Source organism: Hemiscyllium ocellatum, chromosome 36 (assembly GCF_020745735.1).
Source record: "Hemiscyllium ocellatum isolate sHemOce1 chromosome 36, sHemOce1.pat.X.cur, whole genome shotgun sequence".
Taxonomy (NCBI): Eukaryota; Metazoa; Chordata; class Chondrichthyes; order Orectolobiformes; family Hemiscylliidae; genus Hemiscyllium; species Hemiscyllium ocellatum.
The window spans coordinates 43,751,758-43,764,001 of NC_083436.1; the positions used below are offsets into that span (position 1 = coordinate 43,751,758).

The 12,244-nt window shown below is 47.3% G+C and overlaps 1 protein-coding gene across 4 annotated transcripts in view; it reads right to left on the minus strand.

Annotated features, from left to right (window-relative positions):
- Positions 1-12,244, minus strand: part of LOC132833335 (electrogenic sodium bicarbonate cotransporter 1-like) — a 205,798-nt gene that overhangs the window by 108,335 nt on the left and 85,219 nt on the right. The gene's annotated exons all lie outside the window — the stretch shown is intronic.

Sequence of the window (12,244 nt, forward strand, 5' to 3'; positions counted from 1 at the left end):
TATTCCTTGGATGCTGCCTAACCTGCTGTGCTTTAACCAGCAATACATTTTCAACTCATCATGGTGAAGACCTATGGCCTGGAATGTAAGGTCCATCTGCCCCCCCAGGTGAATTTGGGTTTATTTGACCAGGCTGGGATCCCCCTCTCACCCCCGCCTCAGTAAGACAATAGACAATAGGTGCAGGAGTAGGCCATTCTGCCCTTCGAGCCTGCACCACCATTCATGTTCCTGCCTTATCTCCATAACCCTTGATTCCACAATCCTTGAGAGCTCTATCCAACTCTTTCTTAAACGAATCCAGAGACTGGGCCTCCACTGCCCCCTGGGGCAGAGCATTCCACACAGCCACCACTCTCTGGGTGAAGAAGTTTCTCCTCATCTCTGTCCGAAGTGGTCTACCCCGTATTTTTAAGCTGTGTCCTCTCATTCGGCACTCACCCATCAGCAGAAACATGTTTCCTGCCGCCAAAGTGTCCAAACTTTTAATAATCTTATATGTCTCAATCAGATCCCTCCTCAGGTTTCTAAACTCAAGGATATACAAGCCCAGTCGCTCCAGTCTTTCAGCTTAAGGTAGTCCCGCCATTCCAGGAATTGACATCGTGAACCTCCGCTGCACTCCCTCAATAGCCAGAATGTCTTTCCTCAAATTTGGAGACCAGAACTGCACACAGTACTCCAGGTGTGGTCTCACCAGGGTCCTGTGCAGCTGCAGAAGCACCTCTTTGCTTCTATACTCAATCCCTCTTGTTATGAAGGCCAGCATGCTATTAGCTTTCTTTACTACCTGCTGTACCTGCATGCTTACCTTCATTGACTGGTGTACAAGAACACCCAGATCACTCTGTACTGCCCCTTTACCTAAATTGATTCCATTTAGGTAGTAATCTGCCTTCCTGTTCGTGCCACCAAAGTGGATAACCATCCCTTTCTCCACATTAAACTGCATCTGCCATGCATCTGTCCACTCACCTAACCTGTCCAGGTCACCCTGTAATCTCCTAATATTCTCCTCACATTTCACCCTGCCACCCAGCTTTGTATCATCAGCAAATTTGCTAATGTTATTGCTAATACCATCTTCTATATCATTAACATATATTGTAAAAAGCTGTGGTCCCAGCACTGATCCCTGCGGTACCCCACTGGTCACTACCTGCCATTCTGAAAGGGAGCCATTTATCACTACTCTTTGTTTCCTGTCAGCCAACCAACCTTCAATCCAAGTTAGTACTTTACCACCAATACCATGCGCCCTAATTTTGCTCACTAACCTTCTATGTGGGACTTTATCAAAAGCTTTCTAAAAGTCCAGGTACACTACATCTACTAGATCTCCCTCGTCCTTCTTCAGAGTTACTTCCTCAAAAAATTCTAGAAGATTAGTCAAGCATGATTTCCCCTTCATAAATCCATGCTGACTCTGACCTATCCTGTTACTACTATCCAGATGTGTCGTAATTTCATCCTTTATAATAGACTCCAGCATCTTTCCCGCCACTGAGGTCAGACTAACTGGTCTATAATTTCCTGCTTTCTCTCTCGCTCCTTTCTTAAAAATGGTATAACAATAGCCACCCTCCAATCCGCAAGAACTGATCCCGAATCTATCGAACTCTGGAAAATAATCGCCAATGCATCCACAATTTCTCGAGCCACCTCCTCCAGTACCCTGGGATGTAGACCATCAGGCCCTGGGGACTTACCAACCTTCAGACATAACAGTCTCTCCAACACCAAGTCCTGGCAAATATAAATTCCCTTCAGTTCAGGTCCTTTAGTCACTGTTACCTCAGGGAGATTGCTTGTGTCTTCCCCAGTGAATACAGATCTAAAGTTCCAATTCAATTCTTCTGCCATTTCTTTGTTCCCTGTAATATATTCCCCTGTTTCTGTCTTCAAGGGCCCAATTTTAGTCTTCATCATTTTTTTGCTTTTCACATACCTAAAAAAACTTTTACTATCCTCCGTTATATTATTGGCCAGTTTACCCTCGTACCTCATTTTTTCTCTGCGTATTTCCTTCTTAGTAATCCTCTGTTGTTCTTTAAAAGCTTCCCAGTCCTCTGTTTTCCCACTTATCTTTGCTATGTTACACTATTTCTCTTTTAACTTTATATGTTTCTTAACTTCCCTCATCAGCCATGGCCACCCAAGCCTCCTCCAGGGATCTTTCTTCATTTTAGGAATGAACTGATCCTGCAACTTCTGCATTAAACACAGAAATATCCACCATTGTTCCTCCACTGTCATCCCTGCTAAGGTATTGCACCATTGAACTTTGGCCAGCTCCTCCCTCATAGCTCCACAGCTCCCTTTATTCAACAGAAATATTGTCACTTCCAATTGTACCCTCTCCCTCTCAAATTGCAGATTGAAGCTTATTGTATTATGGTCACTACTTCCCAATGGCTCCTTCACTTCGAGGTCCCTGACCAATTCTGGTTCATTGCACAATACCAGATCCAGAACTGCCTTCTCCCTGGTCAGCTCCAGCACCAGCTGTTCTAAGAATCCATCTCGGAGGCACTCCACAAAGTCTCTTTCTTGAGGTCCAATACCATCCTGATTCTCCCAGTCTACCTGCATGTTGAAATCCCCCATAACAACTGCAGTAACATCTTTGCAACAGGCCAATTTCAGCTCCTGATTCATCTTACATCCGACACCAGACTACTGTTTGGGGGCCTGTAGATAACTCCCAAGAAGGTCTTTTTACCCTTAGTATTTCTCAGCTCTATCCACACTGACTCTACATCACCTGATTCCAGGTCTCCTACGCAAGGGACTGAATATCATCCCTTACCAACATGGCTACCCCTCCCCTTCTGCCCATCAGTCTGTCCTTACAATAGCATGTGTAGCCTTGAATATTCATTTCCCAGGGCTTGTCCACTTGAAGCCACGTCTCAGTTATCCCCACAATATCGTATCTGCCAATTTCCAAAAGAGCCTCAAGCTCATCCATCTTATTTCTAATGCTTCGTGCATTCATGTATAGTATTTTTAATTTGTTACTGCCCTCACCCTTCCCATCAACTCCTATTTCACTCAACCTTACAGCATGATCCCTTTCTGAGTTTTCTGCCTCATTGATACAGTTGTCTTTCTTGACTTCCCTTGTTCTAACTCCCCCCCCACCGCTACTTAGTTTAAACGTAGCTGTGTTGCAGTAGCAAACCTGCCTACCAGAACGCTGGTCCCTAACCTATTAAGGTGCAAACCGTCTCTCTTGTAGAATTTATGCTTACCACAAAACATACCCCAGTGATCCAGAATTTAAATCCTTGCTTCCTGCACCAGTTTCCCAGCCACACATTCAAGTCCATTATCTCCCTGTTTCTGGCCTCACCAGCCCGAGGAACTGGAAGCCTCATGGGCAGCTCCTGCTGGACTTCCTTTGTTGCTGCCTATTACCAACTTTAGGTGGACAATTCTACTTCACTTTAATGTCCTCATTCTGATGGTATCAATATTCACCGTGCCCATTTAGCCAGGCTGCTATCTGACTGGGTTCCCAGTTGGCAGGCTGCTATCTGACTGGGTTCCCAGTTAACAAGCTGGTATCTGACTGGGTTCCCAGTTAGCAGACTGGTATCTCACTGGGTTCCCAGTTAGCAGACTGGTATCTCACTGGGTTCCCAGTTGGCAGGCTGGTATCTGACTGGGTTCTGCTGCTGGCTGAAAGAGCCAGATTTGGAAAAATGAGAGAATCATGGATGGGATTCACTGGAAATCGACCCCTTCCTCTCCTGTGAGTGTCCTCACACCATTCCCTAAACTTGCTGGACCCTCTCCTGCCATTATGGAACAGCTTCTTCCCCGCTGTTATCAGACTGATGAAGGGATCCTCATATATTAGAGTTAGTCTTCCTCTGCACCTTTTCTGTTGCTGTAACACTATATTCTGCATTCTGTTCTATTACCCTGATGTCCTTATGAAAGCCGTAATTTGCCTGGTTGGCATGGAAAACAATACGTTTCATTGTATCTCAGTACGTGACAGTAATCAATCAAATCATATCCAATCACTGACCTGCTGAGCAGGTCAACCTGTGAGTGGTAATGGAGTGCATTACTTCCCCCTCCAACTCTATTTTGATTTAGTCCCTGCCCTCCCCTCACTGTTTGATCACACAGCATTGCCCTTTGGTCACTGGCCACTCGGGTGTTTTCTTTCTTCCTGGTGGTGGAAATTGAATAAAGATTCATACCCCTTGTGTCTCTCACTGTGTCTTACACCTACACACACACACACACACACACACACACACACACACACACACACACACACCATGGGGGCTGGGGGAAAAATGAAAAAGAGAAAGCAAAAAAAACCCTGTGAGTGGTAGCAGTACCGGCCACAGCCATGTGGCTTCACAGTGGCGCCACTGAGCAATGTAGAGCTCAGTCTAGAGTCTTTGATTGGCTGCCTTTAGGGGATGGGGTGGGGATGGGATCACCGCTTCCCAGTTACACACCTGATTGATGCTCCAACCAGCAGTGATCCTGAAAAGAGGGAATGGTGGATTCTTGTTGACTGTCCAGCTAAAAGCAAGACCCCCATCACCACCAATAAAGACCACCAAGGGGGTGGGCAGATACCTCCATACCACCATACCAGAGTCTGAGGCTTAAAGAGAGGCTTTGGGTAATAGAATCACATTCACAAACATGGAGCTAGTCTGAATCTATTCACAGAGAAGGGAGTTATTTAATCAAGGGTGAAAGTTCAACCAAAAAAATCCTTTATCTTGTGATGGTAGCAAACAGACACTATTTTTAACTGGCCGCAACTGGAATAGCTCATAAAAGATTAAAATATAGAACAGAAAGATAGTCCAAAACTTTTATAATACCATCTCCATCTATTAATGTTTGGAAGCCAAAATATTTTATCTTATCTAGACAGAGAGAAGTTGTTCCTGCTCATCAAAGAAAAAAAGAGAAGGTGCAGATGTGGAAAACTGTGCAAATGAAGCAAACGTGAAGTGTGAAAAATCACTTTTACACAGTCAGTAGTTCGGGTCTGGGAACGTGGGGGAGGCAGGTTCAACGGAGGCATTCCAGACGGGATTAGATGGCTCGTTCGTTAGAAACGGTGTGCAGGGAAGTGAGGAAAAGGCAGGAGATTGGCGTTAGGGGATGGAACTGGTGCAGGCTTGATGGGCTGAATAGCCTCTTTCTGCACCGTAACGATTCTGTCATCCATAGCCTTAGGCAGCGATTACTGTTGTATAGTTCTGACTGGTTCCCCAATGGAACACACTCAAAAAGATCAGGCGGTGGGCAAGTTCTGGGTTTGACCTTTCCAAGGGTTTTCACCTACTGGGGCTCTGAGCTTCTGTCCAATCCTGCCACCCCCACTGCGCTCCCTCCCCCCCACCCCCCACCCAGCCCCCTCCGTCCCCCTTCCTCTCTCCTCTTTAACACTCCTCTTTGATGGAATGTCTGGTGACCTGAGTGTGTCTCAGAGGCTGGGCGCCTGTAGTTGGGAGGGTGGCATGGTGCTGGGTTCGAACCCCTGCATCTCACTGCCTCTGCCCAGATCAAACTCTGGGGGAGGGAGCAGCATTGCTGTGTGACTGTTGGCTGAAGCCAGAGGCTGGCCTCAGAGCTCCCACACAGCAGCAACAACAAAAAAACCAAACATTCGTGGGCCACGCTCGACCATCTTACCCCACTCCCAACTGAGATCCTTCAATAAACCACAGCAGGCGGTGTAGACAACCAGGAGGGTGGGGAACACAGCAAGGCAGGCAGCATTAGGAGGGAGGAGGACACAGCAAGGCAGGCAGCATTAGGAGGGAGGGGGACACAGCAAGGCAGGCAGCGTCAGGAGGGAGAGGGACACAGCAAGGCAGGCAGCATCAGGAGGGAGAGGAACACAGCAAGGCAGGCAGCATCAGGAGGGAGGGAGACACAGCAAGGCAGGCAGCATTAGGAGGGAGGGGGACACAGCAAGGCAGGCAGCATCAGGAGGGAGGGGGACACAGCAAGGCAGGCAGCATCAGGAGGGAGAGGGACACAGCAAGGCAGGCAGCATCAGGAGGGAGGGGGACACAGCAAGGCAGGCAGCATCAGGAGGGAGGGGGACACAGCAAGGCAGGCAGCATCAGGAGGGAGAGAATTCGACGTTTTGGGATGAAGAAGGGTTACACCTGAAATGTTGACCTCCACCTCCTGGTGCTGCCTGGCTTGCCGTGTTCTTTCAGCTTTCTGTTTGGCTACTTTGGATTCCAGCATCTGCAATTTTTTTTTGTCTCTAAACAGGAGGAGTAGGCCATTCAGCCCATCGAGTCTGCTCCACCATTCAGTGAGATCATGGCTGATCTGATCATAGGGTCAGCAAGATGTACAGCACGCAAACAGACCTTTGGGTCCAACTCGTCCATGCCAACCAGATATCCTAACCTAATCTAGTCCCATTTGCCAGCACCTGGCCCCTATCCCTCTAAACCCTTCCTATTCATATACCCATCCAGATGCCTTTTAAATGTTGTAATTGTACCAGCCACCACCACTTCCTCTGGCAGCTCATTCCATACACACAACTCCACACTCCTATCATTTCCCACAACCTCTTGATTTCCATTGACGATTAAAACTTTGTCTCTCCCAACCTTGATAGCCCTCTACAGTAAAAAGTTCCAAGATCCACTCCCCTTGGGAGGAAGGTCCTCCTCATCTCCACCTGAAGTCAATGAAGACTTTAGGGCCTCACTCTCCCTCCCCACTACAATTATTTCAGCTCGAGGTGGGAGAAGGAAGAGTTGGCCAATCTTCTTAATATGGGCAGTCTGTTGGAGTGGAAGTTTGGGGACCTAGGAGGACATCAGTCTGAGCACAATTCATGGAGAGTTCGGTGGGGGGGGTTGGTGGGGACATGGGACCCGGTGGGGGGTGGGGTGAAAAAGGCCAATGGGTTTCTGTTCAGGGATTATACACACACTGAAAATCAATTGACTTTTTTAGCTTCCAAATCCCAATATTATTAAGTAACAGGGTCAAGCAACAATCCAAAAATCACAACTCCCTGACAAAAGGGAGGACCTGCATTCACGTAACACCTTAATGTGTTCTAAAAGCCCTTCAAACTGATTCATTACTTCTGCAGTGATGTTGTTCTGTTCTGTATAAAAATATAGTTGAGCCTTGTCAAATTAATTTAGTTAATGAGGAAGGTTTCTTTTATTTTTACTCAGTCTGGTAACATGATGTGATGCAGGAAGGAGAGCCGAGGTCTGATTCACTTCAGATTGTTCTGAATCACTGAGAACTGCTCACAACAGCACCTTGCATTTATGTAGCATCTTAGTGCAGCAAAACATTGCAAAGCACTTCATAGCTATGTTTCCAATCAAAGTTTGACACTGAATCGCATAAGGACATTTGGACAGAACAGGACATTGACCAGAAACTTAACTGGACTCGCCACACAAACATAGTAGCTACAAGAGCAGGTCAGAGGCTTGGAATACTGCGGCAAGTAACTCACCTCCTGACTCCTCAAAGCCTGTCCAACCTTCTACAAAGTACAAGTCCGGAGTGTGATGGAATACTCCCCACTTGCCTGGATGGGGGCAGCTCCAACAACACTCAAGAAGCTCGACACCATCCAGGCCACTTGATTGGCCCCACATCCACAAAGCTCCCCTCCCTCCATCACCAATGCTCAGTAGCAGCAGTGTGTACCATCAACAAGATGCACTGGAGAAATTCACCAAAGATCCTCAGACAGCTCCTTCCAAACCCACAACCACTTCCAAAATACAAGGGCAGCAGCACATACAACACCACCCCCTGCAGGTTCCCCTCCCAGCCACTAACCATCCTGACTTGGAAATATACCGCTGTTCCTTCACTGTCACTGGATCAGAATCCTGGAATTCCCTCCCTAAGGGCATTGTGGGTCAACCCACATGGGCGGCACGGTGGCACAGTGGTTAGCACTGCTGCCTCACAGCGCCTGAGACCTGGGTTCAATTCCCGACTCAGGCGACTGACTGTGTGGAGTTTGCACGTTCTCCCCGTGTCTGCGTGGGTTTCCTCCGGGTGCTCCGGTTTCCTCCCACAGTCCAAAGATGTGCGGGTCAGGTGAATTGGCCATGCTAAATTGCCCGTAGTGTTAGGTAAGGGGTAAATGTAGGGGTATGGGTGGGTTGCGCTTCGGCGGGTCGGTGTGGACTTGTTGGGCCGAAGGGCCTGTTTCCACACTGTAAGTAATATATATAATCTATAATATAATATAATATATATAAACCCACAGCACATGGACTGCAGCAGGTCAAGAAGTCAGCTCACCCCCACCTTCTCAAGGGGCAACTAGGGATGGGCAATAAATACTGGCCCAGCCAGTGACACCCACATCCCTGAATGAAACTTTAAAAAGAGACAAGAATCTTGGTCAGAGAGGTAAATATTAAGGAGTGTCTTAAAAGAGGAGAGAGAGGTAGCGAGGCAGAGAGAGAGGGAAATGAGAGAGCTGCCAATGAGGAGAGAGGGAAGTGGGATGTATTAATGAGGCGGGGATTAGAGGAATACGGCGAGAGCTGGTTAGCACTCAGATAGAGGGAATGACAAGATCAAAGAGGCCTGAGTCAACGTAGGAAGGATTTGAAAACCAGGGTGTCAATTTGAAGATCAAGTCTCTGATTCACCATGAGTCATAGAATCATTGAGACCCATAGAGATGTACAGCACAGAAACAGACCCTTCGGTTCAACCCGTCCATGCCAAACAGATATCCCAACCTAGTCTAGTCCCACCTGCCAGCTCCCAGCCCATATCCCTCCAAACCTTTCCTATTCATATACCCATCCAAATGCCTTTTAAATGTTGTAATTGTACCAGCCTCCACCACTTCGTCTGGCAGCTCATTCCATACACGTACCACCCTCTGTGTGAAAAAGTTGCCCCTTAGGTCCCTTTTATATCTTTCCCCTCTCACATAAAATTATGCCCTCTAGTTCTGGATTCCCCGACCCCAGGGAAAAGACCTTGTCTGTTTTTTCTAACCATGTCCCTCATGATTTTATAAACTTTTATAAGGTCACCCCCCCCAGCCTCCGATGCTCTAGGGAGAACAGCCTATTCAGCTTCTCCCTATAACTCAAATCCTCTAACCCTGGCAACATCCTTGTAAATCTTTTCTGAATCCTTTCAAGTTTCACAACATCTTCTTATAGCAGGGAGACCAGAACTGCACATAATATTCCAAAAGTGGCCTAACCAATGTCCTGTACAGTCACAACATGACCTCCCAACTCCCTGTATTCAATACTCTGAGTCACGGTAGGTTGGTGAGCTTGAGGAGGGAGGGGTAACAAGACGCGATGTGAACGAATCTCGAGGCAGACTCTACGGTGGTCAGAGCAGCTGTGCACTTTCCGATATTTAAAGCAAGTTTGAGCGTGTGAGAGTTGCAACTGCAAACCAGTATTCCAGAGGGTCAGATGAACATTGTCCTGGGTCAGTTCAGGATTGGTTTGAATTTAGATCCAGAATTGTACTGTCTTGTTCCATCACAAAAGTAGTCACTAAGTTAAAGCAGTTTGAAAGCAAGGAGGAACAGCGGGCTCTCTGATGCTGTAGAAGCTCTGGTGTAACTGCAGCTAATGTGTTTCCACACTGACAGGGTTTAGGGCGATGTCGGTGGGGGCTAATATTTCCACATCATTGGCAGATTACCACTTCCTCATGTACAACAAAGTAACACTCAAAAAACTCACTCCTTAACAGGCCTTCACATCACATCCAGCTCAGAGAGACCCTTCACATCTGACCTTACAACAGAGCTCTCCACAATTAGGAAATGAACACTTCAACCTCGGAATGAATGTGGACAAACAGTACTCCATCTGACTGACAGCATCCGCGGTTCATTCGGTTTTTATTGACGTATTACTGCTTGACCAGCTCCATTCAAACATTGTTAAATATTGTCAGCCATTGCCCCACACTGGGATATTCCTGTCCCCAGGCTGAGAGGTCAGGTCTCCATTCTCTATTACCGAGGGTCATAGAACATAGAACATTACAACACAGTACAGGCCCTTCAGCCCCCGATGTTGTGCTGACTCTGCTGCCCATCTAACCTATACCATTCCATTATTATCCATATATATGCCCAATGCCCGTTTAAATGTGCTTAACATTGCGGAGTCTATGACTGTTGCAGACATGTCGTCACACACCCATACTACTCTCTGAGTAAAGAAACTACCCTGATATCTCTCCTAAATCTATCACCCCTCAATTTAAAGCTATGCCCCCTCGTGCTTGCTGTCCCCATACTTGGAAAAAGGCTCTCACTGTCCACCCTTTCTAACCCTCTGATAATCCTGTACATCTCGATTAAGTCACCTCTCAACCTTCTTCTCTCTCAAACAAAAACAGCCTCAGTTCCCTCAGCCTTTCCTCAGGAGACCTTCCTTCCATACCAGGCAGCCTAGTAAATCTCTGAATCCTTTCCAAAGCTTCCACATCGTTCCTATAATGTGGTGACCAGAACTGTCCAAAATACTCCAGGTGCGGCCGCACCAGTGTCTTGAACAGCTGAAGCATGATCTTGTGGCTCCGAAATTCAATCCCCCTACCAATAAACGCCAACACACCATATGCCTTCTTAACAACCCTCTCAACCTGGGTAGCAACTTTCAGGGATTTGTGCACCTGGACACCAAGATCTCTCTGTTCATCTACACTGCCAAGAATTTTACCATTAGCCCAGTACTCTGCATTCCTGCTACATCTTCTGAAGTGAACTACCTCACACTATTCTGCATTAAACTCCATTTACCAGCCTCAGCCCAGCTCGGCATATTATCGATGTCTGTCTGTAACCCACAACATCCTTCGGCACTATCCACAATTCTGCCCACTTTAAGGTCATCTACAAATTTACTAACCTATCCTCTATGCCCACCTCCAGATCATTTATAAAAATGATAAACAGCAGGGGCCCCAAAACACCACTGGTAACCGAGCTCCAGGATGAACATTTCCCACCGACCACCACCCTCTGTCTTCGTTCAGCCAGCCAATTTCTGATCCAAACCACTAACTCACCCTCAATCCTGAAAGTCCTTATTTTGTGCAATAGCCCACCATGAGAAACTTTATCAAACACCTTACTGAAGTTCATATACACCACATCAACTGCTTGACCCTTATCCACCTGTTTGGTCACCTTCTCAAAGAACTCAATAAGGTTTGTGAGGCACGACCTAACCTTCACAAAACCATATTGACTATCCCTAATCAAATTATTCCTTTACAGATGATTATAAATCCTATCTCTTATAACCTTTTCCAACACCTTACCCACAACTGAAGTAAGGCTCACTGGCCTATAATTACCAGGGTTGTCTCTACTCCCCTTCTTAAAGAAGGGACAACATTTGCTATCCTCCAGCCTTCTGGCACTATTCCTGTCAACAATGATGACATAAAGATCAAAGCTAAAGGCTCGTCAATCTCCTCCCTGGCTTCCCAGAGAATCCGTGGATAAATCCCATCCGGCCCCAGGGTCTTATCTATTTTCAGATCTTCCAAAATTGCTAAAATGTCCTCTTTGTCAACCTCAATCCCATCTAATCTTGTAACCTGTATCTCTGTATTCTCACTAACATGGCTGAGAGAGTGCTGCACTGTCAGAGGGTCAGTGCTGAGGGAGCGCCGCGTTGTCGGAGGGTCAGTGCTGAGCGAGCGCCGCGTTGTCGGAGGGTCAGTGCTGAGGGAGTGCCTCACTGTCAGAGGGTCAATGCCACACTATCAGAGGGTCAGGGCTAAGTGAATGGGCACTATAGGAGGGGTCAGCGCTGAGGGAGTACCACACTGTCAGAGGGTCGGGGCGGAGGGAGTGTCGCACTGCTGCAAGGTCAGGGTGGAGGGTGTGCCTCACTGTTGGAGGGTCAGTGCTGAGGGAGTGCCACACTGTTGGAAGGTCAGTGCTGAGGGAGCGCCGCACTGTTAGACGGTCAGTGCTGAGGGAGTGCCGCATTGTTGGAGGGTATGTGCTGAGGCAGTGCCACACTGTTGGAGGGTCAGTGCTGAGGCAGTGCTGCACTGTTGGAGGGTCAGTGCTGAGGCAGTGCTGCACTGTTGGAGGGTCAGTGCTGAGGCAGCGCCATACTGATATACACAAACGTCAGATGATGTTCTCCCCATGTCCTGAACAATATGGTTTTACATTTATTTGTGGATATGTTGAGTATAGGAGTTGGGATTGAGATTAGAT